Genomic DNA, 26,984 nt, shown 5'->3' with positions numbered 1-26,984 from the left:
GATGTTCATTCAGCTTTGTACCCATGGATCTTCTGGTGGTACCGATATAAACTTTTCCGCAGGTGCATGGTATACGATATACCCCCGCAGCTGATAGTGGATCTCTTTTGTCTTTCACAGATCTCAGGCTTTGTTGTATTTTTCTGGTGGGCTTGAACACTGTTTTTATGTTATGCTTCCTTAAGATTTTCCCGATTCCGTCTGTAACCCCAGTGATGTACGGAAGAAATGCATGTGCCACCGTTTGAGTTTCCTCCCTATTTTGACTTGTAGAAGTCTTCAGCTTCATAGCTTTGTTGATCTCGGTAACACTGTATTAATTCGATTTCAAAGTCACTTGAAGATGCTTCAATTCTTCTTGTAGGTGTTCCAGGTTCACATATTCTACGTGCACGTTCCATCATGGTGTTCATAATTTCCCGCTTTTGACTTACATGGTGGTTCGAAAGTGCATACAGATATCTGTCCGTATGTGTCGATTTTCGGTACATTTTATGTATCAATCTTGTGCCACGCCTTTTGACGAGTACATCTAGATAAGCTATTCGTTATCCTGTTCAATCTCCATGGTGAACTTGATGCTAGGGTGTTGAGCATTTATGTGGTCTAGAAATGGGTTCAGTCTGTCCCTTTCATGTCTTCAGATAACGAAGGTGTCATCCACGTATCGTAGCCAAACTTCGGAAATCCTATTGGGAGACCCTGTATAATAATCAAATTTTTTGTACATTTTCTACTTCACTCAGGTATATGCCATGACAAAGGAACTGGAAATAAAAATAATAATTAGAAAAAAACTGCTTTGAGTAAATTATCCCATTTGACGAAAACATGTCTGGAAATTTTCAAATACATTTCAATGGTGAAGTAGACACAAATTATTAATTTTCCACATACTGCGTTTTGGTATGGATCATTCGATCTGATGTTGGAGTATCTCAGGCCAGTTCAATATTTGAATGGCATTTTTGATATACCCTTGAAAATGTAGTTAGCATCGTACGCTTATGGACTCAGGAATATCAGCCTTCACTCTGCAAAGCACTGCTATCGATTTTCCGAAGCGTAGTACGAATATTCTACGCGAGCCAACCCCTTGTACACATGCAAACCCCAACTAGAGGGGTGTCTTCATTTTTTAATACCTTTTATTCTACATTCGATTATATCGCTGAAACTCTAGCGGAGTTTCAGCGCGATCGAAAATCAATCTGAAACATCGCCGTGTATTTGTAACAGCTTGTTTTGTGTCGATATGACGATCAGGCGAATCCTGCTAACTGACGTTACGCGAGTTGAACAAATAGAATCCTTTGAAATGACTTTTTTGTCCGTTTCGAGCTAGATAAAAACTTCCCTGTGAAGTGTAACAGCTGTTTCGGTTTCTCTCTGGTAGACATACAATGTTGTTTTCGCTGGCGATATGAAACGCTGGCGATTTCATTTATTTCTGCGTTTCCTATTCAAAATGAAGAACGAATCTAATTCGTGTTCTAATATTTTTCTATGCGAACCAAAACGTAGCGAGTAATTTCAAACGAAACTGCCAACCCTGATATCTTGAAAAGCAGGCCGTTTGGGTAAAAACCGAAATCTTTCTTATGGACATTCTAATATTACTGGCAGAAAAAAAAATGTAGGTATATATTTTCAGCTACCCGTCCAAAGCCAAGTCGGATCGCTAATGATTTACTTCAAATGAAATAGTGCGTTCTTACAACTTCCGATACGGTCTTTATAACTTCAGAGACGGTTCTTACCACTCTGGAGATGGTTCTTACAACTTTGGAGATAGTTCTTACAATTTCATTGACGGTTCTTGAAACTTTAGAGATACGGTTCTTACCACTTCAGATACGTTCTTACAACTTTAGAGACGGTTCTTACTACTTTAGAGACGGGGGTTACTACTCTAGAGTTGGTTCTTTCAAATCCAGAGGCGGTTCTTAAAACTTTAGATAGGGTTCTTGCCACTTCAGATACGTTCTTACAAATTCAGAGACGGTTCTTACTACTTTAGAGACGGTTGTTACCACTCTAGAGATAGTTCTTTCAACTTTAGATACAATTCTTACCACTTCAGATACGTTCTTACAACTTTAGAGACGGTTGTTACCACTCTAGAGTTGGTTCTTTCAAATCCAGAGGCGGTTCTTAAAACTTTAGATAGTGTTCTTGCCACTTCAGATACGTTCTTACAACTTCAGAGACAGTTCTTACTACTTTAGAGACGGTTGTTACCACTCTAGAGATGGTTCTTTCAACTTTAGATACGATTCTTACCACTTCAGATACGTTCTTACAACTTTAGAGACGGTTGTTACCACTCTAGAGATGGTTCTTTCAACTTCAGAGGCGGTTCGTAAACTTCAGAGATACGGTTCTTACCACTTCAGATACGTTCCTACAACTTTAGACACGGTTCTTACTACTTTAGAGACGGTTGTTACTACTCTAGAGTTGGTTCTTTCAAATTCAGAGGCGGTTCTTAAAACTTTAGATACGGTTCTTGCCACTTCAATACGTTCTTACAACTTTAGAGACGGTTCTTACTACTTTAGAGACGGTTGTTACCAGTCTAGAGATGGTTCTTTCAACTTCAGAGACGGTTCTTAAAACTTTAGATACGGTTCTTGCCACTTCAGATATGTTCTTACAACTTTAAAGACGGTTCTTACTACTTTAGAGACGGTTCTCACTACTTTAGAGACAGTTGTTACCATTATAGAGATGGTTCATTCAACTTCAGAGACGGTTCTTAAAACTTTAGATACGGTTCTTGCCACTTCAGATACGTTCTTACAACTTTAGAGACGGTTTTTACAACTTTAGAGACGGTTGTCACCACTCTAGAGATGGTTCTTTCAACTTTAGATACGATTCTTACCACTTCAGATACTTTCTTACAACTTTAGAGACTGTTCTTACTACTTTAGAGACTGTTCTTACTACTTTAGAGACGGTTGTTACCACTCTAGAGATGGTTCTTTCAACTTCAGAGGCGGTTCTTAAAACTTTAGATACGGTTCTTGCCACTTCAGATACGTTCTTACAACTTTAGAGACGGTTCTTACAACTTTAGAGACGGTTGTTACCACTCTAGAGATGGTTTTTTCAACTTTAGATACGATTCTTACCACTTCAGATACTTTCTTACAACTTTAGAGACTGTTTTTACTACTTTTAGAGACTGTTCTTACTACTTTAGAGACGGTTGTTACCACTCTAGAGATGGTTCTTTCAACTTCAGAGGCGGTTCTTAAACTTTAGAGATACGGTTCTTACCACTTCAGATACGTTCTTACAACTTTAGACACGGTTCTTACTACTTTAGAGACGGTTGTTACTACTCTAGAGTTGGTTCTTTCACATTCAGAGCCGGTTCTTGAAACTTTAGATACGGTTCTTGCCACTTCAGATACGTTCTTACAACTTTAGAGACGGTTCTTACTACTTTAGAGTCGGTTGTTACCACTCTAGAGATGGTTCTTTCAACTTCAGAGACGGTTCTTAAAACTTCAGATACGGTTCTTGCCACTTCAGATACGGTTCTTGCCACTTCAGATACGTTCTTACAACTTTAGAGACGGTTCTTACTACTTTAGAGACGGTTCTTACTACTTTAGAGGCGGTTGTTACCATTCTAGAGATGGTTCTTTCAACTTCAGAGACGGTTCTTTAAACTTTAGATACGGTTCTTGCCACTTCAGATACGTTCTTACAACTTTAGAGACGGTTCTTACAACTTTAGAGACGGTTGTACCACTCTAGAGATGGTTCTTTCAACTTTAGATAAGATTCTTACCACTTCAGATACTTTCTTACAACTTTAGAGACTGTTCTTACTACTTTAGAGACTGTTCTTACTACTTTAGAGACGGTTGTTACCACTCTAGAGATGGTTCTTTCAACTTCAGAGGCGGTTCTTAAAACTTTAGATACGGTTCTTACTACTTCAGATACCTTCTTACAACTTTAGAGACGGTTCTTACTACTTTAGAGACGGCCGGTACCCCAAATTGGACAAAGTGTAGGTATATATACATCCCAGCTGATGTATTCACGAAACGAAAAAAATCAAAATACCTTTCTCTTTAATTTCTGAGACTGTATCCGACGCACTGTAGAATTTTCTTTCAAAAAACAGCTCACAGCTGTGGAATTTCAACCACATCAGCCGGATCGAAATTCTCTGTCGTTTATTAACTCCGTGTAGACGGTATGTTATGAAATTTCTTTGATTTTCGACGGACCCTAGACAAACGTACCCGAAGACACAGGTAAAAGGTAAAATCAACCTTGGAAGCGGTCAGTGTTCATCTGCAGAGCACTGCTCGAATGGTACCTCCAGGCGAGGAGGGTGACATGACATGAACGAAGTGAGTCTAGCGTCCGTGAAAAGACTTCGTTCAGGACCGAACTCGCCATTTTCTCCTGAATAATCTGAGGTTTTAGGCTACTTCTTTGTGGTCAGCACTCGCTGGAACATTCGAACATTCTCCTAATGAAAGGGATACAAAATTATCGGGGATAAACTATTTAGCTTTTGCTAACGTTTCGGACTTTGCTGGTCCATCATTTACAATAAAGTAATTTCATAATAAACAATATACGTACCAATACATACTACGATAGTATATAACTCTTCAATCCTAATATTGTAGACAAAATATAAAATAAATGCTGAAATTTCAGTTTATCCATGTTCAAAAATAACGAGATATACGAGGCTGGTCTAAAAAGTTTCCGACCTAATAAAGATACAAGACATTTTTCAGTTTTTTTTTTTTCAAAATAGTTTCCTTTCAACTATACGAAGCGAAGCTTCCATCTCTGCAACCCGTTCAAATAGTATTCTGCGTTTTTCTATGCAAAATAATTGTTAATGAAAATCTCTGCCCTCCAAGCGCAATTTTTAGATGAGGGAACAAAAAGAAGTCGCTTGGTGCTAGATCTGGTGAGTGAGGCGGATGGTCAAGAAGTTATAACTATATTTCGTGGACTTTCGCGTTGTGAAACAGTATTTTCTTCATCTGCAAATGCGGCTGTTTTTCCGCAAGTTCTGCCTTAAGCTTGTCAAGTAATGATGCGTAGTATGCTCCTGTAATGGTTTTTCTATTTTGAAGACAATCGATTAGAGTAACTCCATAACTATCCCAGAAAACAGTGCATCTGTGTTTGATCTACAGCAATTATTAGGGGCGCCAAACTTTGATTTATTGTGCTCAAACTGCGCCAACAGAGCGTTGGAAATGTTCATTTCAACACCTTTCTGGTCTAACGTGAGCAAACGCGGCACCCAACGCATGGTCAGCTTTCTCATCCCTGAATGTTAATTTAATATGTGACAAACACATTTTTTTGACATGTTCATAACCTCGACGGTCGTCTAGCACCATTTGGTGAACATTGGCGATGTTCCGTCGACGTTATGATTTCCCTAAAATTCTACGGAAACCAATGCGATCAAGTATATAAAATGAGTCAATTTCAGTCCCGACAAAACCGCTATAAAATCATCAATTCGTAATTACTTCGAGTATTCCACGTTGGAGTTGAGGCTAAGGACAGCGTTTATCACGGCGACGACTTGCGTTCAAATCTCATATCGATACGTTTTTTTAATTTTATTTCACTTAGCTGCCGATGATAACTAGGACCACATGACTGGTGCACGACAAAGGGGCTTATGGGTGAAGGTCTAAGGAGGTCCGAAGGGTGAGGCGGAGTACCAAGGGGAGCCCACGCTGTTTCAATCTCTTCGATACTCATTCCATCCTTCTCTGCAGTGATTACGTCACACGTTTCTCTCTTCCACTAACTAAAGTCTCTCTCTGAAACACTTACCAACGACGCACGACCTTGAAGTGGGCCAGAAGTCGCTTTGTTCCTTTACTCGTGAGCAAACGCGGCACCAAACGCGCGGACAGCTTATTCGTGCTCAAAGTTTGATATATGACAAACTCGTTCTTTTGCCATCATCATAACCTCTACTAGCTGTCTCACTTCAATTCGGCAGTCGTCTTGCACCATTTGGTGAACTTTGACAATGTTTTCGTCGGTAGTTTTTAGTCGTCCTGAACGATCATATTCTCGCAAGCTCTTACTGCCACGTTTCAATTCCTGCTCAAAATTTCACAAGCACAGTAGCTTTCTCAAATCACTTAAGATAGCTACTGTGATAGCGAAACATGTTGTGATATATTTTTCAAATAAAGTTTGTAGAGATCAAATCATCAGGTGTAGTTTTTGAAATAACAAAAATATAATATTCGTAACCTTCATGAAGTTCTTAGGGATGATGTTTGACCATCAATTGAATTGGAAGCTACATATCAGATAACTAGTGCTATCATGCCAAACTTATTCGAACATCTAGCTCATTAACAATGGGGTGCAGGAGGTTCAACACTGCTGCTGCTGTACAGATCTTAAATATGCTCTAAATTCGATTATGGTTCCTCTGCATCTGGTTTTGCTAATAGAAGAATATTATTCCAACTGGATTCAGTACACCATTCTGATCTGCGCATGATCGCATGTAGTCCTATAAGCAGGAGCTTATAGGACTACACCAGTCAAAAGTATCTATAGCGAATTAGGAGAACCTTCCCTCAGTTTAGCTTGTCTTATGCTGCCGCAAGAGCATCTATCAAAAACATTCCCACTTAAGAGAAACACAACAACGAATAAGCATTAAATCTGCACTAGAATGGCTTTTACAGACTCGGTATCATAAATACTCTCCTATCTAGTTTCCCCATCAAACAAAATTTCCAACGAATTCTGATCACCCCGAAAAAATATCCAGAGACTCATCCAAAACTCATTTCGGAGTAGGAGTTGCAGTAGTGACTGACCACGTTGTATTGACCTTATAGCTTCCTGAAACAGCGACAATACTAACAGTAAGTCAACTGCCTCGGACACAGCCTCAATAATTTCAGACTCCTTCACTGCCTTACGACTCCAGCAACGGATGTATTTCAACATCCAATTGGAATACAATTTTTATGAACTCCAAATGCTCAACAAGAAAATCATCTTACTCTGGAGACTGCGGGAAACGAGAGGGCTGACTTTTATGCCCGGAAGCCATCGGAAACCCAAACCAGAGAACAATGATGTATAGTCCTCATACAACAATACTTCAAGAACATATTGTTGAGTAGGTGGAAGATTGAATGGCAGAGCACTCCATCCAAACTGAGAGAATGAAAACCCAAAGAGTCGGACCGAGGAACTACGTAGCTCTGAAAAGAAGGGTTATGATCTCTCTACGACACACCAAACTCTCCCAAGAATGCTTGAAGTCTCTAACAGATCAACCAAAGTGCCACATTTGTGAAGTTCCACTAACAGTAAATCATATCATAGTGCAGTGTCCAGTGTTTCAATTGGAAAGGAAAATGTCCAAAATATTGCAAGGAAACGCAGGAAATCTTGAGCCATTTTGGTGCTAGCAAGATTTTATGAAGTGTTTAAGTGCTCTGAACTTATCCAGCAAAATATGACTTGTGAATAATGCGGATTTTGTTTTCAAATTAATTGGGCGTTTTTATTTTTCATCTTTCTAAAATTTTGGGCTATAAAAAAATGTCAGAATACAAAGGGTGTTGTTTGGATCAAATTTTTGAGTAATCCGATTGAACAAATTGTTTATCTGCAAAAATATTTGATCCCTTTCCTAACTAAAACAAAAATTGTTTAACCAGTTGGATCACCCAACCTCTCGCATTAAATTCTGCCAGTGTACTTGCATTACATCACATGGAATTAGCTGAATGTACTTACAAGAAGGTTTGAATATTGTTATTACTACCCATGAGCATAAAAAATGAACTGAAATCGTTCATGAACGATCTTTGGATGATTGGAAAACATTCTGAGCACTTTCACTGAAAAACTACACTCTGTGCTAATTCATTTGAGAGTATTTTATTATCTTGAGTTGAAACATATCATTCATAGGAACGCTACACAACATAGTATATGAAAAAGTAATAAATCAAAATTTCACTTTCATTTTCAATGGTTTACTTCAAACTTTCGGGACAAGACACTTGTCTTATCACCTCATCTGCATCTTTAACAACATTACGATTTTCAATTATTTCCTTTCTTCTGAAGTTTCCCACATTTGTTATTCAGTGGATAGATTATTTTTTAGACATGTTACATTTGCTGTACTTTCTTTGAGAAGATTTGGTAAATTTCGCCTTTATCAGGCAGAATTCTGATGGTAAAAAGAAACTTCTTAGAATCTTCAACTCTAGTACCTCAAAGTAGACATCCTTTGAGAAGGATGAGGTCCTTTGAGAAGAATGAGGTTGACAGAAAATCATCCGTACAATGTTTTCAATGCCGTTCATTTATGAAACAAATATAATTGGCACTAAAATATATTCCTGAAACTCCTTTTTATTTCTTTCTTTGAACAAAAAAGTCATTGGATTAAAACCTAGTGGTAGGGAAATCACGGTAGTTATGTAGAAAAATGTAATGTAATGCCTCGTGCTAGGAATCGCACATTGGGCGATAAGACCTCGTTAATCTTTCGCTAATCCAATATTCTTAGAGATATCTTAGGATTGTCGTATCAGATATCGTATGCTGAATTGATTTATATGACGAAGAGATTTTTCATCCAGCAAAATCCTGCGGTATTTCCGCATTTCTACCTCCAATTTTGAAGTCGGTCCTGCGGTTTGACGGCGTATTATTTCAACCGTGGTTATGGCATCGAACCCGCACAATTAGTAGGGATTCTCTTGGAGAACCAACGTTTTCGGTTTGAGTTGTAGTTTGTTGCAAGAAGGATGAAAGTGCTTCAAGTTGAAGGACGGTTAAATTGTTGTATTCGGCGTAATGTGAAATAATCATACTGTCATGTGTGATGACTAAATACATTGAATATTGTTTGTCGATACGGTTCCAAGCTTGTTGGATCCTTTCACGATCAGGAAACTGAGTTGGCGTCAATAGAGTCAGAATTTAACTTCCTGAGAAAGCGGTTCTTCTCATTTTTGAAATCTATGCGTTCTCGCTTCCCTAGAATAAAAAAAAATCATATGTGGATAACAAATCACTCAAAATGCCTTCAGCAATGTTACTGCGTTTGATTAAGCTCAGAGAATGATTTATTCAACTTGCGATTTACTCTTTTAATTATGGATTTTGCGAATAGACTGTCTGTTACAAAAACAAGGTGAATTTTCATTTTTCTCAGAAAATTTTTATTCGTTCATCAACTTCTATTTCATCCCCTTCAGAATAGTATCCGTTAGATATAATATATTTATGCCAGCGTTTTTTCTAATCCTCGAAACAGTCTAATCAAGTTCAAACACATGAAAAATAGAGATAAAGGTCTCAAAAGTATGAGCGATAGCTCATTCGATTCAGAATCACCTCTAGAAAAATGTTTTTGAAGGTTTTGGTGCAGGTAAAAAATTGCAATTGTCATTAACAAAATAAGATTCAAAAATGGTATTTAGTTTTTCGTTAGTAACTCAAAAAATAATAATATTTAAGCAATTTTGAAAAAAGCTCGTTGAAGAAGAGGAAATTTCCGACAAAACGTCCCGGCTCCCGAAACTCTATCTCCATTATTTATAATTTTAATTTGACGTTGAAAATAGGGTTCCGCGCGGCTGTTACGGCATGCGCGCGCTGCCGCTAAAGAGAGTTTATCAAAAGAAATAATTTTTTTATAACATGAAATGTCATTTTAAAAATAAAAAAAAATTTAGTATCTTCTTAACACTTGAATGAATTGAGTCCCGTACCAAAACAAGTTTTATCAACATTTTTCAAAAAGTTATTCAATTTATAACTAACAAATTTTTTTCCAATCTCCGTTGGCATAAATAATGTGATAAAAGGTATAAATAATTGGCCTATAAATTTTAAACTTCGTGGAGCCCTTTTGATATATATCCTTCATACGATCCTGCGATGAAAGTTCATAAACGTTTATTAATTTGTTAATTATGATTTTTTATAACTAGGTATTGCATAATGAATTGATATTAAGCTATGTCTGTTTTCACATCAAACAATAGTTATTAACATAGGATATGAATTTTTTACGTAATTTGTTTATTAAGTTGTTTTAAACAAATAGAGAAATTCAAAATTTTTGAAAATTTTTTTTTGCTATTTTGTTGTCTAGAGATAATTATGATTAAAAAAAATCTCTTAATTTCAATCATTAATTGTTTGAAATAATTTTTTTTATATTTCGATTGTTTAAATAATTAGTTAAGAAATAATTTTGCTTTTAAAAATCATAATTTACACTTTTAAATAGTTTGGCAAAAAAATTCTATTTATTATTTAATTGTTTATTAGTTTATCAATTTGTTATAAACAAATATTGACCAACGTTATATTTTTTCTGAAACAGAAAAGAATTATAAAAACAGCTATATATAAAAGAGTGCCATGATCTTTTTTTCTATTTATTATAATACTTATATTTAATATTTGTTTATAACAAATTGTTAAACTAATAAACAATCAAATAAAGTGTGAATTATGATTTTCAAAAGCAAAATTATTTCTTAACTAATTATTTAAACAATCGAAATGTAAAAAATCGATCTTAAACAATTAAAAATTAGACTTGAGAAAACATTTTTTTCAAATCATAACCATCTCTAGACAACAAAATAACAAAAAAAATTTTCAAAAATATTGAATTTCTCTATTTGTTTAAAAAAATTTATATCCTATGTTAATAACTGCCATTGTTTAATATGAAAACAGACATAGCTAAATATCAATTGAAAAAAAAATGTTATCAACTATTTTTAGATATTTCATTTTGCAATACCTAGTTATAAAAAATCATAATTAACAAATTAATAAGTTTTTATGAACTTTTATCGCAGGATCGTATGAAGTATATATATCAAGAGGGCTCCACGAAGTTTAAAATTTATAGGCCAATTATTTATACCTTTTATTTCATTATTTATGCCAACGGAGATTGGGAAAAAATTTGTTAGTTAACAATTGAATAACTTTTTGAAAAAAGGTGATAAAGATTTTTTTCCTACGGGACTCGATTCATTCAAGTGTTAAGAAGATACTAGATTTTTTTTAAATGTTATATGTTATGTTATAAAAAAATTATTTCTTTTGATAAACTCTCTTTGGCGGCAGCGCGCGCATGCCGCGCGGAACCCTATTTTCAAAGTCAAATTAAAATTATAAATAATGGAGACAGAGTTTCGGGAGTCGGGACTTTTTTATCGGAAATTTCCTCCTCTTCAACGAGCTATTTTCAAAACTGCTTAAATAATAATATTTTTTGAGTTATTAACGAAAAACTAAATACCATTTTTTTAATCTTCTTTTGTTAATAACAATTGCAATTTTTCACCTGCACCAAAATCCTCCAAAAACATTTTTCTAGAGGTGATTCCGAATCGAATGAGCTATTGCTCATATTTTTAGGACCTTTATCTCTATTTTGCATGTTTTTGAACTTGTTGATTAGACTAAGTCCTGATATGCACTTTTTGGTATGTCCTTGAACTCTCTCAACGATTGGGTCATCATCACCTTAATCATAGCAACACGCATCGTAGATCTCTTCATTCTTATTAATAGGAAAAGTCGCAGAAGGCAAATCTGGTGAATACGGTGGCTGGAACATGATTACGGTGTTGTTTTTCGCCATAAAATTATGAGCAAGCAATGACGAGTAAGTAGGTGCATTATTGTGATGTGACCAAATCTGGATTGCCGTTGATGTGCAGACATCCTCAGCAACTTCTCTAATAGTGATTTGACGATTCTCCATAACAGTTTTCTTCACTTTCTCCACATCTTCATTGGTTGTTGATGTGTTGAGGCATCCACGGTAAGCATCGTCATTCACATCTTCTCGACTTTCTGTGGAAAGCTTCTGACTCAGAGTACAATCGTGGTATGTCACTGTCAACATTTCAAGTGTTTTTGAGCACTCAATTCTATTTTGTACACAAAATTCGATGCGAATACGTTGATCCATATTTTTCAGGAGAAAAAAATCGCTCAACATGCAAATCACTTCCAACTTTTATGCCTCCCAAACTCAATATTCTAAACAGCTGAAATTGTGAACATATGTTCGAGACGAATGTACCAACATAGAAAAATTGAAATTCGCTAATCGAATGTAGGTAGCCCACGAAATTTGAACATTTATTCATTTTTTGAATAATCCACGCACCTGTATATCTCAAAACAATACCTGACTTTTTAGTAAACATATCCGCTCTTTGAATAAACACCTTGTCCTCTCTCTCAACCTGTGGGTTGGGCTACCTATCGGGCACCTCCCCAGGTGGCGTATAGGGGAACGGCCAGGGGAATGGAGGCCCTGTCCACGAAGCCAGTGTGGTCTTACGAACGGAGTCGCCGGACTCCTGGTCAGTGGCAGAAATAAGTAGGGTGAGGGGAACTAAAACCCTACAAAAGTCTTTGCAAAACATGCCACCGTGGATCAGCCTACCCAAGCTAAGGTGTAAGGAATCGTGCCGACAGCTGAACGGTCGCAGAGTGATATGTGGTTACGAACGATCCCATTGGGGAACTGGGCGGAACCTCATTGTAATTAGCCTACCTCTAGTAATGAGGGGCTCTGCCAGAGGTGACCAGCTCTTCCCTTGCTACTCGTGGGAACCCAAATGAATCACAACACAAAAAAAAAAATCCAATCACGAGGCTCGGTAAAAGTGTTCACCTCAATCTAAGGAGGTGACTGGGAATAACAGAAATGTCCACCTCAATCTACTGCTTGGAATGAGGCTGAACATAGCGGATCACCTCCAACAGCAAGGGCACTTCCTGCGGCGGGCCCCAAGAGCTCCGCCATGAATGAAGGAAAGGAACCGGCTGCCCCTGCAGGAAAGCTCCCTCACTTATGCACCTCCACGGAGGGAACCCCAAGAAGGTTGAAGAAGCCGCGCAACGACAGTAATATCGCTGCATCTTCCAAAACCTTCACGGAGGCCACCGTGAGACACCTCAAGGTTGCCAAAGAGAGTGTGTGTTCGGCGAGTCTTGGCCTCACCTGCAAATATAAAGATGTCTCCTAGTGAACTGTTCACCTTCCTGGAAAAGACAGGATGGACGATGACCTAGGAGGACAACTCCTCGGGAGGATGTACAGTGGGTTACATGTGGCCTTAGTGCTGTGAGTCTATAATGACCCTCCCTACTATACAGATACCCCTCTCTCCGTGAAAAAATTCGAAAGTTTCATTTCAGTGTGTTTCGAATGAGTGACGATTTTGTATATTCACTGTACTGGATGAATATTACTGGTGTTTTATCCCAACTCCAAACCCTTATTTTTAACACTTCGACGCGTGTTTTGATCACCAAGTGATCATCTTCAAGGGGAAGATTTAACTGGTTAATCTTCCTATTTGTTTAATCTTCCTCTTTATATAATCTTCCTCTTGAAGATGATCACTTGGTGATCGAAACACGCGTCGAGGTGTTAAAAATAACGGTTTGGTGTTGGGAAAAAAACTCCTGTAATATTAATAACTACAACGAAGATACCAAACAATACATCACAGGTACTGTACTGGATATTAGATTTCTACTTGATGTAAAATGTTCTACTTTGTTTTCTTACGAGATAATTTAGTTCTAAATAATATTAGGGTTTGCGAGAAGAAGATTTTAAGATAATGAAAGACAATTATTATTCCTTATCCCTCATTGTTCAGACTGAGAAGGTTATTCAAAAGTTCTGATAATGTCACGAAATTATACGAGAATGAATATTTCGAAATGAAATTTCGAAACATACCTAACTTACCAAGCTGATTGCTTGGTAAGTTTTGAGAGCAATTGGTGGAAACTTACCAAGCAATCAGCTTACCAGGCTGATTGCTTGGTAAGTTTTGAAGACCAGTTGGTGGATTATGGATAATTGGGAGTTGTGAAGACGTTCTTTCCACTGCCTTCGCAAATATCGATTTTGTTCACTCTTTGGATATGAACAAGTCACCTGTGTCGTGCTTTCCCATTTTTGTTTTTGATTCCTGGCCAGGATTTCAAGATGTTCAAGGATGTTCTTGACTTCTCATTGAAAATGCTGAAATCATATCACTTCTGTTGATTAATAATGATTGGCATTGTCATTGTACCGTGTCAATAGAGATAAAGAAAAGAAAATACCGAGGTGAGAAGTAGAGATGAAAAACAAAGCCTTTCTGATGCAGCATTGGGATAAATAATAGAAAAGATATATCCTAGATGTGAGCCTTGAGGTACCCCTGAAGTGGCAATAAATAGCTTTGATTCATCGTTACAATTTGGTTTCCAATCAGATAGTCATAAATCATAAAAGATAATGAATACTTATACTTTCAGCAAAATAAGATTGATTTGACTGGAAAAAAATCGATTTATTGACCTCATTTCCTGTTCGATTCCATTCATTACATATTCTGCTACACCTGCCATAAAAATGATTCGATTGTTCATAACCTTCGACTATTCAAATCAGTGAATTGGCCAATTTCCTTAGGTAATTCTAACCTTGGTTGACGCTCATCATTTGAATGGTGTATTGATTATTCCCATTTATTCATTTCCATTGTTTTTTCATGCGAGTGCAGTAAGGACATGCTTTTTTTTTGTTTCAGAAGATGAGCAACGATTGGATTAGATGGTTTGTTCCAGAAAAGCGATAGGTGAGTGGGGATCATGACTATTCATTTTTCAACAATCGCTCGACCACAACAGTGACTGTATTCATCAACTCATAGTAGTTACTAGTAACATTTCAACAAATAAATAATTAATAATAATAATATTTATTCACCATTTGTGATACATAGCGTATATATGGTAGGCGTATATATGGTATTTATAAAAAACAGTACGTCACTTATGAATAAAATTATGGAATCAAAGCTTGAATAAAAATTAATATTTGCATATACAAAGGTATAGGTACATATAGATATATAAAATGCTAATTAAAAAATGTGGCAATTTTGCTTGCCGTAGTCAAATAAATATACATATGTATATATTTACATATATACATTACATATATTCACAAAAATGTACCACACATATTTAAAAAAAAACGATAAAATCGCCAGTCAGAACACTGAAACTAAAGCAAAACAGCAAGTGAAAATTTAGAACGATTATATATCTTATTATTCTTCTGTGAAAGAATCCTCTACATATTCCTTATGACTGTAGTAACATTTGTCCAGTAATAAGTTTTTAACTTTCTTACTGAACAAAGTTGAAGAATTCAACCTCTTTATAGAAAGTGGCAGTCAGTTATAAAAATTTATGGCATTATATAATGGAGATTTTTTGAAATGATCCCTCTTATGTGAAGGGACCCTCAGAGCAGTAGCATGGCGAGTATCACGACCGTGAATGCTCAAGTTCGTTATATACAAGTCAAGGTTCCTGTGCACAAAAATGACACATTTCATTATATAAATTGCGAGTGCAGTCAACAAGCGTTCTCTTTTGAAAACGGTTCTTCAACTTTCTTGGTACCCCAATCAATATTATCAGTCGTTTTTGAGAGATGAAAACTCTAGAAAATTCCTTTGCACATCCCCAAGCCATTGTGTTAAAACTAATGTGGGAGTATGCATTCGCAAAGTAAACATTTAGTAAACCAAACCTATCTAAGCAATCTGTTTGATCGAATAATAAGCGGAATTGAGTTTACTGCACACTTTTTGTATGTGACTTCTCCAGGTGAGATTCTCATCTAAAATAGTTCCAAGAAAATCAACTTTTTTTGATATTTTTATGTCATTCAAAGTGAATAAATTACAACAGAAATCCCTCCTAACAAATGTTTTCATCAGCACTGACTTAGATTCATTTAAAATCACTTTATTACGTTGACACCAACTACTGAATTCGTCAATAACTAAATCAATTTTCATCGATAATTCGTTCTCATTTTTTCCAGAAACAGTGATTGTAGTATCGTCAGCGTACATAGTTATGTGACAATCTGATATGAATTCAGGCAAGACATTGATAAAAGTCAAGAATAACAATGGACCCAGAACAGACCCTTGTGGAACACCTAGTTTCACATCATAAGGAACTGATGTAATTCCATAACATTTAACCAAATTATGTTGAGCGTAGTTTCTATTGGGAGGTAGTAGGTCCTGTATTCGACATCATGTACATGCAAGTTTTTTTTTTCATTTCATATACATATAGTGCATATAGTCAGTCGGTAGCCAAGCGATTCGGCGTGGGTGCTTTGTTCACTCACTCGAATTGACTGCCGTGTTGGTCGGTGGTTCAAGCCCTAGTCTGAACGATCGATCTTCACTTGCTACCGTCCAACCCGTGTTAGGAATCACACGTTAAAAGGTAAGACCTCGTTAATCCTTAGCTCGCACGAGTTTCGACTTCTGAGGGTTGTCGTTCGTAGAGGTGCGACAGCTGGTTAACGGAAAAACAGATTTTAAACAGATTTTTTTAAACAGATTTCTTTAATGCCTCCTCCTTTTAATTTTTGAACGGGTCAACTCAAAATGCATGAATACTTTATTTTGAAGTGAAATTGACAGATGAAACTTTTAAGATAGCGACTGAGCGCCAATTAAATGGAAAGGGGGTCTTGTGACACATCGTTTTGAAGCTCCTGACGAATACTTCACAACCTTAGAATATGAAGTCAATATATCTTCACCTACTACAAAATGGCGAAACATTTATTAATTTGCTGAAGACAAACACATCAATATCGATATTTCTAGAAATATTCCTTAATATCTGCCATCTGGCAATTCCAACAACCCGATGAGGTTCGTTAAATTATTTTTTGTTTATAAAAACGACAAAAAATGTGAGCGCGACAATTAACATCATCGTTCAGTTATAATATTCTCATTTAGTATTCGGTTTTACCAGTAGAAAGGTACCACGTCAACAATCTCTAAAATGGTCAATTCTCGTCCATTGAAAGAAAAAATTGAAGCGATTTTTATTTACGGTGCGACGCGTAACTTTCACGAGACCGAAAAAATTTTCAATGAACGTTTTCCGAATCGTCCTATCTGTAGAAACTATTTGAGGGAACTTGTATCCAAATTCACAACTACCGATAGTGTACATAACAAAAAGCCCCAGGTCATCCGTGCATTTCGGAATGGCAGCAAGTGCAAGTAATTAGTGAGATGGTAGTAAATCCTGAACAGTGTATTTATTCCTTCGCGAATGTTTGTGCGGTGTCATTTTGTAGTATTTGAAGGTATTGACATTATATTCTAGAATTGTGAAGCATTTGTCAAGATCTTCAAAAAGATGTGTCACAAGACCCCCTTTTCCATTAATTTTTTTTCCAGATGGCGCTCAGTCGCTATCTTAAAAGTTTCATCTGTCAATTTCACTTCAAAATAAAGTATTTATGCATTAATTTCATTATCCCAAATTTCAATTTTTTAGTTGACCCGTTCAAAAATAAAAGGGGGGGAGACATTAAAGAAATGCACTGTATAAAATTATGATATTGAATTACCTGATTTGTTTCTATTTCTTTACTAACATACAGATGACATCAACCGATCAATATAGTTTTACCAGCAGACCCTGCTGGTCTTTTATGGGTATTTTACGTGCTTGCCATTCATTGTTACCTGGCAATGGAGTTCTAGGTATTCCTGAGTTTTGTGGGCACTCATTACACAATTCAAAGTGAAGACGCTATTTCAAAATTTGTACTAAATAGTTCTTGGAGCGGTACAGAACGGATTAGCTGTAGTTGTTAGCTGCTAAATGTTCAGTTCTTTTGAATCTTCGATGGGCACATTCTATAGGTTTCTATTCACTCAGAAAAGGTACGGAAAACGGAACGTGTTCGACATCTGCTAAGGTGAAGTCAAAAAATTTTGTAATTCAGTTCCTACTTTATACGAAGGCTTGAGCAAACGAAACCTAGCATATTTTTCTCTTCTGCAGTGACTTCATTTACATTTTGAATGGCTTTGTCTTCGGTTATGCGTTAATGTCAAAAGCCGGTTCATCAGCTCATTCTGCATGAACCAATCAACCAAGATGTTATCAATCTTCTGTCAGCCTTGTCGTTTTTGTTGAGCTAATTAAACATGTGGAGTACTTTCTAGCAAATAGTTGACTGGGCTGGTGTTGATTTCTCAGCAATTCATTAGAAAAAGCGTTTGCCTTACTCGAAATCACGCTGGATTTGACCGATGGCTCGATGTTGGCTTTGAGGACCGCTGTATTTTGTGACTTATGCGCACACAGCTGCGACTTAAGAAATCCCCACAAGAAGAAGTCTAACGGGGCCAAATCGCACGATCTTGGTGGTCAGCTCACATCACCTCCCTGTGAGAAGATCATGCCCTAAACTCCCCAGTGTAGAAAATCCAATGTGGCATGAGCTGTGTGGCACGTAGCGCCGTCTTGTTAAATACATCAGATATCCAATTCAGGCCAAAAGAAGTTAAAAAATATTACTGGAGTTTTTTCCCAACACCAAATCGTTATTTTTAACACCTCGACACGTGTTTCGATCACCAAGTGATCATCTTCAAAGAGGAAGATTAAAACTAGAAACTAATGCGAGGTAACCCTATTTATGCTATAATGGTATCCCATACAGGTAAACCATCCAGGCGTACCACCCATACAGGTATAGCAACCTAAATTAATTTTACAATTTAGCCTTAACTATTATTTTACAATATATGTTTATATAAAACAATTTTCAGCTATATAAAAATTAATTTCACAATATTGCCTGTACAAATTTATTTTTGCAATATGTCCTTTTGTAGTAATCAGTAAACCCAACAACATTATTTTATTTTAACAAGCTATATAGTATGCTCTTTGGTATAGGTCCGTCAATGTTATTCATAATATTATTGTGTTTACTTATTTCTACACTCTCATAGGCATCTAGTTGCTTGTTGTTGTTAACTTGTCTAACTAATCTTAATGAACTGAAGTCTATGGAATGGTTTTGTTGCAAAATATGATGGGCGACTGCTGATTTTTCAGGTCTTCCATATTTTAAGTGTGCCATGTGTTCCTTATATCTTACTTCAATAGATCTTTTTGTCTGTCCATAATATTTTGCATCGCAGTCCTTACATTCAATTTCGTAAAATCCAGACTTTTCCGAATTCTCGACGTTGTCTTTTGGATTTCCCAAAAGGCTCTGTAGTGTATAAAACCACCTTCATACCTAGTTCCTTGAAAATCTTTCCAAAGTTCCTCGAATATTGGTGGTATGGAACTGAGATGTATTTATATTTATTTTTGTCCTTTCTGAAAGTCGGGATTTCATGGAAACAACAGGAAGGAACGGCCATGGGAAACCCCTTGACCCCCTACCCGGCAGACCTGTTCATGAGCAGATTCGAAATGGAAACCTAAGAAAAGTCGAAATATTTTCCTAAGATTTGGCTAAGGTACGTGGATGATATTTTCATGTCCATCAATAAAATTCACGTATGAGTTAGAAAATAAGGGACAACTACCATTTCTTGACGTTTTGGTAATGAGGAGCCAATATGGAGGGGTACAATACGATATATTTAGAAAAGAAACAAGCACGTACAGGTATATTCCTGATAGTTCGCATCACTGTAGACAGCACTAACGTGCTGGGTTGAATTTTTTAGTGCATCGTCTTTTGACTTTCCTCTAACACACAAAAGAAAGACGTACAATACAGGAAGTAGCAGCCACTAACGGTTTCTCGAGGGGTATTGTCGTTGACATAATAAGGAAGAAGTTTAGGTTTGAGAATGAACGAAATCTCGAATTTCAGAAAGGACAAAAACCAAGATAAATACATCTCAGTTCCATACCACCAATATACGAGAAATTCTGGGAAGATTTTCAAGGAACTAGGTATGAAGGTGGTTTTTAAAACAAGTCATACACTACAGAGGCTTTTGGGAAATTCAAAAGACAAAGTCGAGAATCTAAAAAGTCTGGAATTTAGGAAATTGAATGTAAGAACTGCTATGCAATATATTATGGACAGACAAAAAGTTCTATTGAAGTAAGATATAAGGAACACATAGGACACTTAAAATATGGAAGACCTGAAAAATCATATTTTGCAACAAAACCATTCCAGAGACTTCAGTTCATTAAGATTAGTTAGACAAGTTAACAACAACAGGCAACTAGATGCCTATGAGAGTGTAGAAATAAGTAAACACAATAATAGTATGAATAATGATGACGGACCTATACCAAAGAGCATAACTATATAGCTTGTTAAAATAAAATAATGTTGTTGGGTTTACTGATTACTACATAAGGACACATTGCAAAAATGAATTTGGATAGGTAATATTGTGAAATTAATTTTTTTATAGCTGAAAATTGTTTTATATAAACATATATTGTAAAATAATAGATAAGGCAAAATTTTAAAACTAATTTAGGTTGGTATACCTGTATTCGTGGTACACCTAGATGGTGTTTCTAGTTTTAATCTTCCTCTTTGAAGATGATCACTTGGTGATCGAAACACTTGTCGAGGTGTTAGAAATAACGATTTGGTGTTGGGAAAAAACTCCAGTAATAGTCATTACTACACGAAATCCAAACAGTGCATCATAAGTCCAAAATACATTGATAATCATCGACCTATAGTGCCCATCGTTCTCAAAGAAATATGGACCGACGACACCGCCAACCCAGAATCCACACCAAACAGTGACTTTCTCGGGATGCATTGAACACTCGTGGATCTCATGTTGACTGGTATCTTCTTAAGTTCGGCAATTTTGTTCGTTCACGTACCCATTCATCCAGAAACGGGCCTTATCGCTGAATATGATATTTCGATGAAAATTGGGGTCAGTTGCCAACTGCTCCAGAGACCATTCAGCGAAAACACATCGTTGTTTATGGTGGCTCACCTTCAGTTCCTGGGTCTTCTATCTCATAAATAGAGTACTAAATAAAAACATCTTCAGAACACTGAATGTGGATGCAGATATAATGAAACCTATACAACTACAATAGAGCAGTTGCAATAAGAAGCATAAAATAAGTTCATAAATATGATGATAGAAAATGAGCAGAAAGGTTGAGCAAACTCAGTTCATTACGAGATAGTTACCATTGCGAAATCTGGTTGAGTGACAAGGCTACATGAAAAGTAAAACCCTGTATAATAATATTAGAAGTAATAGTAATAGTAATTTTTTTCCGCGAGTGAAAAAATCTTCGAAAGACACCTGGTCGCCTTGTCACCAGATAGTGTTGGATTCTTACCGACTAAAAATCACTACTCTGGAACCGCCCTCGGCATTACTTCGGAATAGCAGACTATAGTTATGGCTCAGGACTCTCCCTTTTTCTTTAGTGCTTCATTTCATTTACTTTTTTCCTTCACTTTGTCTGGTTGTTCTTGGAGAGTTTGTTAACGTCTTTCCAGTTTTCTTAATTTTTGAGCATCTTCCCTATCAAGTTTTCCGGTGATAATTCTCCTGTCGTCATTTCTGCGTTTCGTCTCTGTTCTTCAAAACATAAGCATTAGTCACCTTTCCCCATATTCTGTTCATCCATGGTTCTATGTCTCTTATCAGTCTTTTTGTCCAGTTGCCCTTTCCATCGTCTATCTTCCTAGATTGTTACCATTTTTCAATAATTTGAAACCTTGCTAACCCTTTTGGTACGTTGTTCTGTACCATTGTTCTCACTTCCAATGGTAATAGTAGTAGAAGCAGTGATAGCAGTATAGCGGAAACTTCTCACAGACCAGTTTTGTTAAAAAACTTTTTAGGTTCCTGAAGATGCTGCTTCAGAATTGATTCCCAGATTTGTTTTCTCACATAACTCCTTCCTGCATCTTGAATAAGCAGTGTTGATATTGTAGTAAAGTTTGAGTCCTGGAGACCTTGAAAAAGAAAATTTTTAAATGAGATTCACAATCAGGAAATGGTGAAAATACAGCTGTCAACTCGAAGAGACAAAGCATTCATAAAGCTAAATCAAGTGCCCAAAAAGGGCAATAAAGGAATATTTGATTGAAACTCAAATACAAAACCTACGTAGCGTACCACGATACATTTGACCGCAGTGTCCTGAGTTCGAACTTGCCTTTGGTCCGATATCTTTGACGCGAAAATATATCTACTTGAAGGTGGATTGATTCTGTTGTGATATTTTCAGTTCAGCAAACATCCAACTGTAACATGTAACTGAAACTGGAATATGCGAATATGTCTGTGATTCCACTACGTCTCAATTTACTTGGACAATGACGAAATCATTTCCCGAACTGTATAATAATGGGATATCCGTGTTCCAACTTGCTCACCAATTCCAATTTGGATGTGACAAGATCATGTACACTAATGCATAATTTACAGACTACACTGAATTAACTATGATGAGGAGGTACACGAGTTTGATTGAAAGTGCTGATATGGAGGATTGCGAACTGACCCTAATCGAATCAAATATGGAATCCCACGGTTTGTCCTGCAAAAGACTGTCAATAAATGAAAGTATTAACGTCTCACAATATAAAAAATTAATAAATCTACGTCAGTACAAAATTTGCCAAGGTGTAAAATTCGCACCTAAAATAATTTTATTAATGTAAAGTTTGCACATCAAATACCATAATGTGATGTGAAGAAAGTAACTTATTCCACACGATGTGTGCAATTTGTGGTTAAAACTCGAATTTAGAACAGGTTATCTGCACGAGTAGTAAGTACACTATATTTTTTCTACGATTAAATTAAAAATATATTCATTCAACCTTGAACCACATATTTTAGTATTCAATTGCTCCTTATGACTGCACAAATTCATATTGACAGTACCGCAGATAACAGTTTTGATTGCAGGTACATTATATTGAATTTTCACTGCCTTTTCTATCATTTTATTAATTAACACGCTTTTATTAGCTTAACCTGTATGTATGTATGTATGTTAGGAATCACACGTTAAAAGGTAAGACCTCATTAATCCGTACCTCGCACAAGTTTCGAATTCTGAGGGTTGTCGTTCGTAGGGGTGCGACAGCTGATTAACGGAAACACAGATTTAAAAAAGATGTTTTTGTAACTCTCAAGATCGGGATCTGTATTTGACAGAATTTTCGACATAATTGCTTGATCTATTTGCGGGCAGAAGACGCTGTACGTAACCTCTTCGATATGATGACTTTATTGCTTGATCTATTCGCGGGCAGATGGCGCTGTACACAACCTCCTTGATATAATTCGAACTCACTTTACATGTATTTCTTCATTTCAAAAATTGATTTTTTTTAATAACTCGCGCGTCTGCTGCCTTATTTGTAACCCTCCTTTGCGCACAAGCAGCCCTCTCCGGAATCGGAAAATATCAATGGTAATTTTTCTAAAAAATATACGGCTGAATGATCCCGAAGTTTAGATAAAATAAATATAGTTTAAAAAATCTAAAAAACACGCTTTAATAGCATACGAAACTAAAAAATGAAAAATAAATATAGTTCAAAAAACTAAAAATCACGCTTCAATACAAAATTACTTCTTGCGCCTTCAAAAAATATTTTGAACAATTTTTTATTTTATCGTTGTCGTTTTTGGCTGCATTATATTTCATAAAGCTCACTTGGAATTACTAAAAAACTGTTATAAAATTGTATTTCATTTATTTTATAGGGTTCTTTACGAATAGTGTTAGAAACATTTTATAGTATAGTCTATCCATTCCCAATTGGAACGGCAATAAAAATAAGAGTACAGTAATAAACATTTCTTGCCTGTGGCCCCTAGTCGCCCAGATAGTTGGTAAACGTGCTATCAAATGTAGTTGAGGAATAAAGGCTCGGCTAGCTGGACTGGCTGAATACTAATTTTTTGTCCGTTTCACAATATTTCTTCGTGGGGTTAGGTGAGGTAGTGAATGGTTTCGCAAACCAATTTTTGAAAACATTTTCTAGAGATCAATTACCCTAACATCAAACTGATATTTTTGCACTCGACGTGCGTTTCGCTAACAAGTTTAGCATCTTCAGGAGAATCAAATTGATACTGAATCTAAAGACAAGGGTTAGCTGTTTATATACATAAAGTTTTTTGGTCCGATGTGGACTTTGTTTGTTAAATGATGATTATCCTAATTGATTTTTCGGTAATCAACTAGTGGAACCACTACCTGCAAATTAATTCGTCAACAATAGATTAAAAAGCGGATACTTTCATCAATATGGCTTTCTGGAGACCTTTTGAAACAAATGATAACATTACGTGTGAGGAATCTGTGTCAATCGACAGGGATCCGGAATTTGAAAATAGGGACTTACATGTTCAAGTTCAGCGAGTAATTTTAAATATTCATGAATGCTTGAAGAAGGAAAACTGTCACACTTCACAGAATGTTATTTTGAATAGAATATGCGAGTTAACGAAACTATCTCGTTCGACAGTTCTTCGAGTCATTAAAATAGGGGATGTCATTGACCATGCAATGAAAAGAAAACAAAGGAATTAAAAATTCGCAAACGTTGATGGTGCTACAAAAGATGTGATTCGGCGAACAATTTATGGTATATACCAAAAAAATGAAGTACCAACCTTGGAAATGATTTGGTATAAATTACTCGACTATCCCGATTACAATTACAAATCTTTAGAAACTCTACGAGGTGTCTTATTGTCTTGTGGTTTCAAATATAAATAATTGAACAATCGGATGGTCATAATGGAATCGACACGCATTGTTCAACTCCGACAAGAATATTTGAGGCGAATGAAAAGCTACCGAGAATCCAGCAGACATATAATCTATCTCGACGAAACTTGGTTTGACACACCCATGATGTTGTCAAATATGGCTGGGTAGACGAAACCAAGTATGGTGCTTTGAACACACCTTTTTCAAGCGGAAAACGTGTTATAATTTTGCATGCCGGGAATGAAAGTGGTTTCGTACCTAACGCTTTGCTTCTGTCGGCCAAAAATATAAAAGATTCGTTTGCTGATTACCACGAAGATATGACTGTGGCTTCATTCGAAACCTGGTTCAGTGAGCAGCTTCTCCCAAATATTTCTCCAAACTCGGTTATTGTTATGGATAACGCTTCGTATCATTCTCGGTTATTGACTACAATACCAAACAATAACACAAAAAACAGATATTGTTGATTTCATGCGAAATCATGACATGAAAATACCCTAAAAGATTCCAACGAAAAAGGTATTACTGGTGACCATAAAACAACGCAATTTCAAAAAAGAGTATATTATTGATTCGATGTGTGAAACACGTGGTCATATTCTCTTACGTTTGCCTCCATACTATTGTGTGTTCAATTCAATTGAAATGGTTTGGGCCACATTGAAAGAAAGCTTGCGGAAATGTAATCAGTCACCGACTTTGAATGCTGTACTACTTGACAATATAAGGCGAGTAGTGAATGAAGTAGGTAATAGTGATATGTGGAAGAACTGTGTGGCCCACGTTATCAAAGAAGAGAACAAATATTATGTGCAAAGTTCCATAAATCCGATCGTTATTCAACCCGATGATGATTCCACCTCATCCGAATATAGCGAAGAAGAATTTTGATTTTTCTAGCAATTTTGTTGGCCTCTATTATTTTGTAAATATATGTTTGACGAGAATTCAGTGTGATTATTTGTGTTTTCATTGTACTTTAGTGTTTTCGACTCGGAAATCAACTACCTTAAATTTCGAAGTTCTTCATAATTACCCATGGTGGAAAAATTCAGTTGAGATAACTTTTTCATGGGGTGATGAATTGCTATGATTGTAAGAATAAGTAACTGAAAAACTACCATTGAAAAATAATATGACGACGCCTATGTCGAGGAGGGAATTCCTTCTCTGCGCTGTTCCAATTGGTATTGGAAATACTATAACTGCCGAAATGTTTATAAATATGTAAATAATATATCTGATATTATCAGGTTATAAAAATTATATCAGAATGCAGTGCTTTACTACAGAAATGATTAAATCTATAGCATAATTCATATGTTAACCACTGCCATTCATAATCGATAAATCTGTTAAGGACGGAACTTTTCCAGACTCACTAAAATTGGAAAAATAATTCCCTCATACAAGAAAACTAACCCCCTTATAATTGATAATTATAGACCAGTAACCATTCCCAGTGTGTTGGCTCAGGTTGGCTCAGAAAAAAGTATCTGTAACAAATTATTTCCTTTAATATTGCCCCGGTAAGTCGACGGAAGGGCTGTAACTTTTCTGGAGCATATTTACACACATCGGAAAAGTCTAGGGATATTTTTATAACTTACTAAATATCATAAAAATAAATGCATGAGGTCGTTTAATTTCGATTAAATTGGTACACTCGACCACCCTGTAGATTTCTATGGGTTGAATAAAGCCTGCAAAAACGGTAACTAATCTTTCATCAAGTTTTTTACAAACTGTAGGTTTTCGGCTAAAATGAATAATCTGAAAGTGTCGAGTTTGTACATTCTATGCAGTTCTTGCTCAGCAATTAAACTGGAAATATTGTGCTTTGACATGGAACGCCATCACTTACCATTGGCTGAGATGAATAGAGCTGTAGGGCTTCTTCAAGGTGGCATGCGACAAAATGATGTAGCTCTTCGTTTGGGGGTCTCCCAAAGTGTCATCAGTCGATTGTGGCGGCGTTTCCGTGAAACTGGCAGTCCAGCCGAACAACATCCAGGGCGAGGACGCGCTACAACTGCAGTTCAAGACAGATTTTTGGTCTTAACCGCAAGAAGACAACCGACAATCACAGCACCTGAGTTGGTTAACGTGTTGCAGCAGACGCACCAGGTAACCATTGGTCGTGATACTGTCAGAAATCGACTGCATGAAGCAGATCTCCACAACAGAAGGCCACTTAGATGTCCACCTTTGTCGAGAGGCAATCGCGGTAGAAGATTAGAGTGGTGTCAAGAACATCAAAACTGGGATGCAAATGATTGGGCCACAGTTTT

At 36.4% G+C, this 26,984-nt stretch overlaps 1 protein-coding gene across 2 annotated transcripts in view; it reads left to right on the top strand.

The window, feature by feature from the left end:
* Positions 1-26,984, top strand: part of gus (splA/ryanodine receptor domain and SOCS box containing gustavus) — a 243,094-nt gene that overhangs the window by 46,064 nt on the left and 170,046 nt on the right. For both annotated transcript variants that reach the window (XM_074176078.1, XM_074176077.1), the window contains one exon: positions 14,658-14,705. The gene's annotated coding sequence lies outside the window, so the exon portion shown is untranslated. The remainder of the gene's footprint in view (positions 1-14,657; positions 14,706-26,984) is intronic.

The sequence above is a fragment of the Leptinotarsa decemlineata genome, unplaced genomic scaffold, assembly GCF_025532065.1.
Source record: "Leptinotarsa decemlineata unplaced genomic scaffold, Ldec_3_MD MMD2_tig00001393_RagTag_RagTag, whole genome shotgun sequence".
NCBI classification, from domain to species: Eukaryota; Metazoa; Arthropoda; class Insecta; order Coleoptera; family Chrysomelidae; genus Leptinotarsa; species Leptinotarsa decemlineata.
This window is presented reverse-complemented; position numbering and strand designations above follow the sequence as displayed.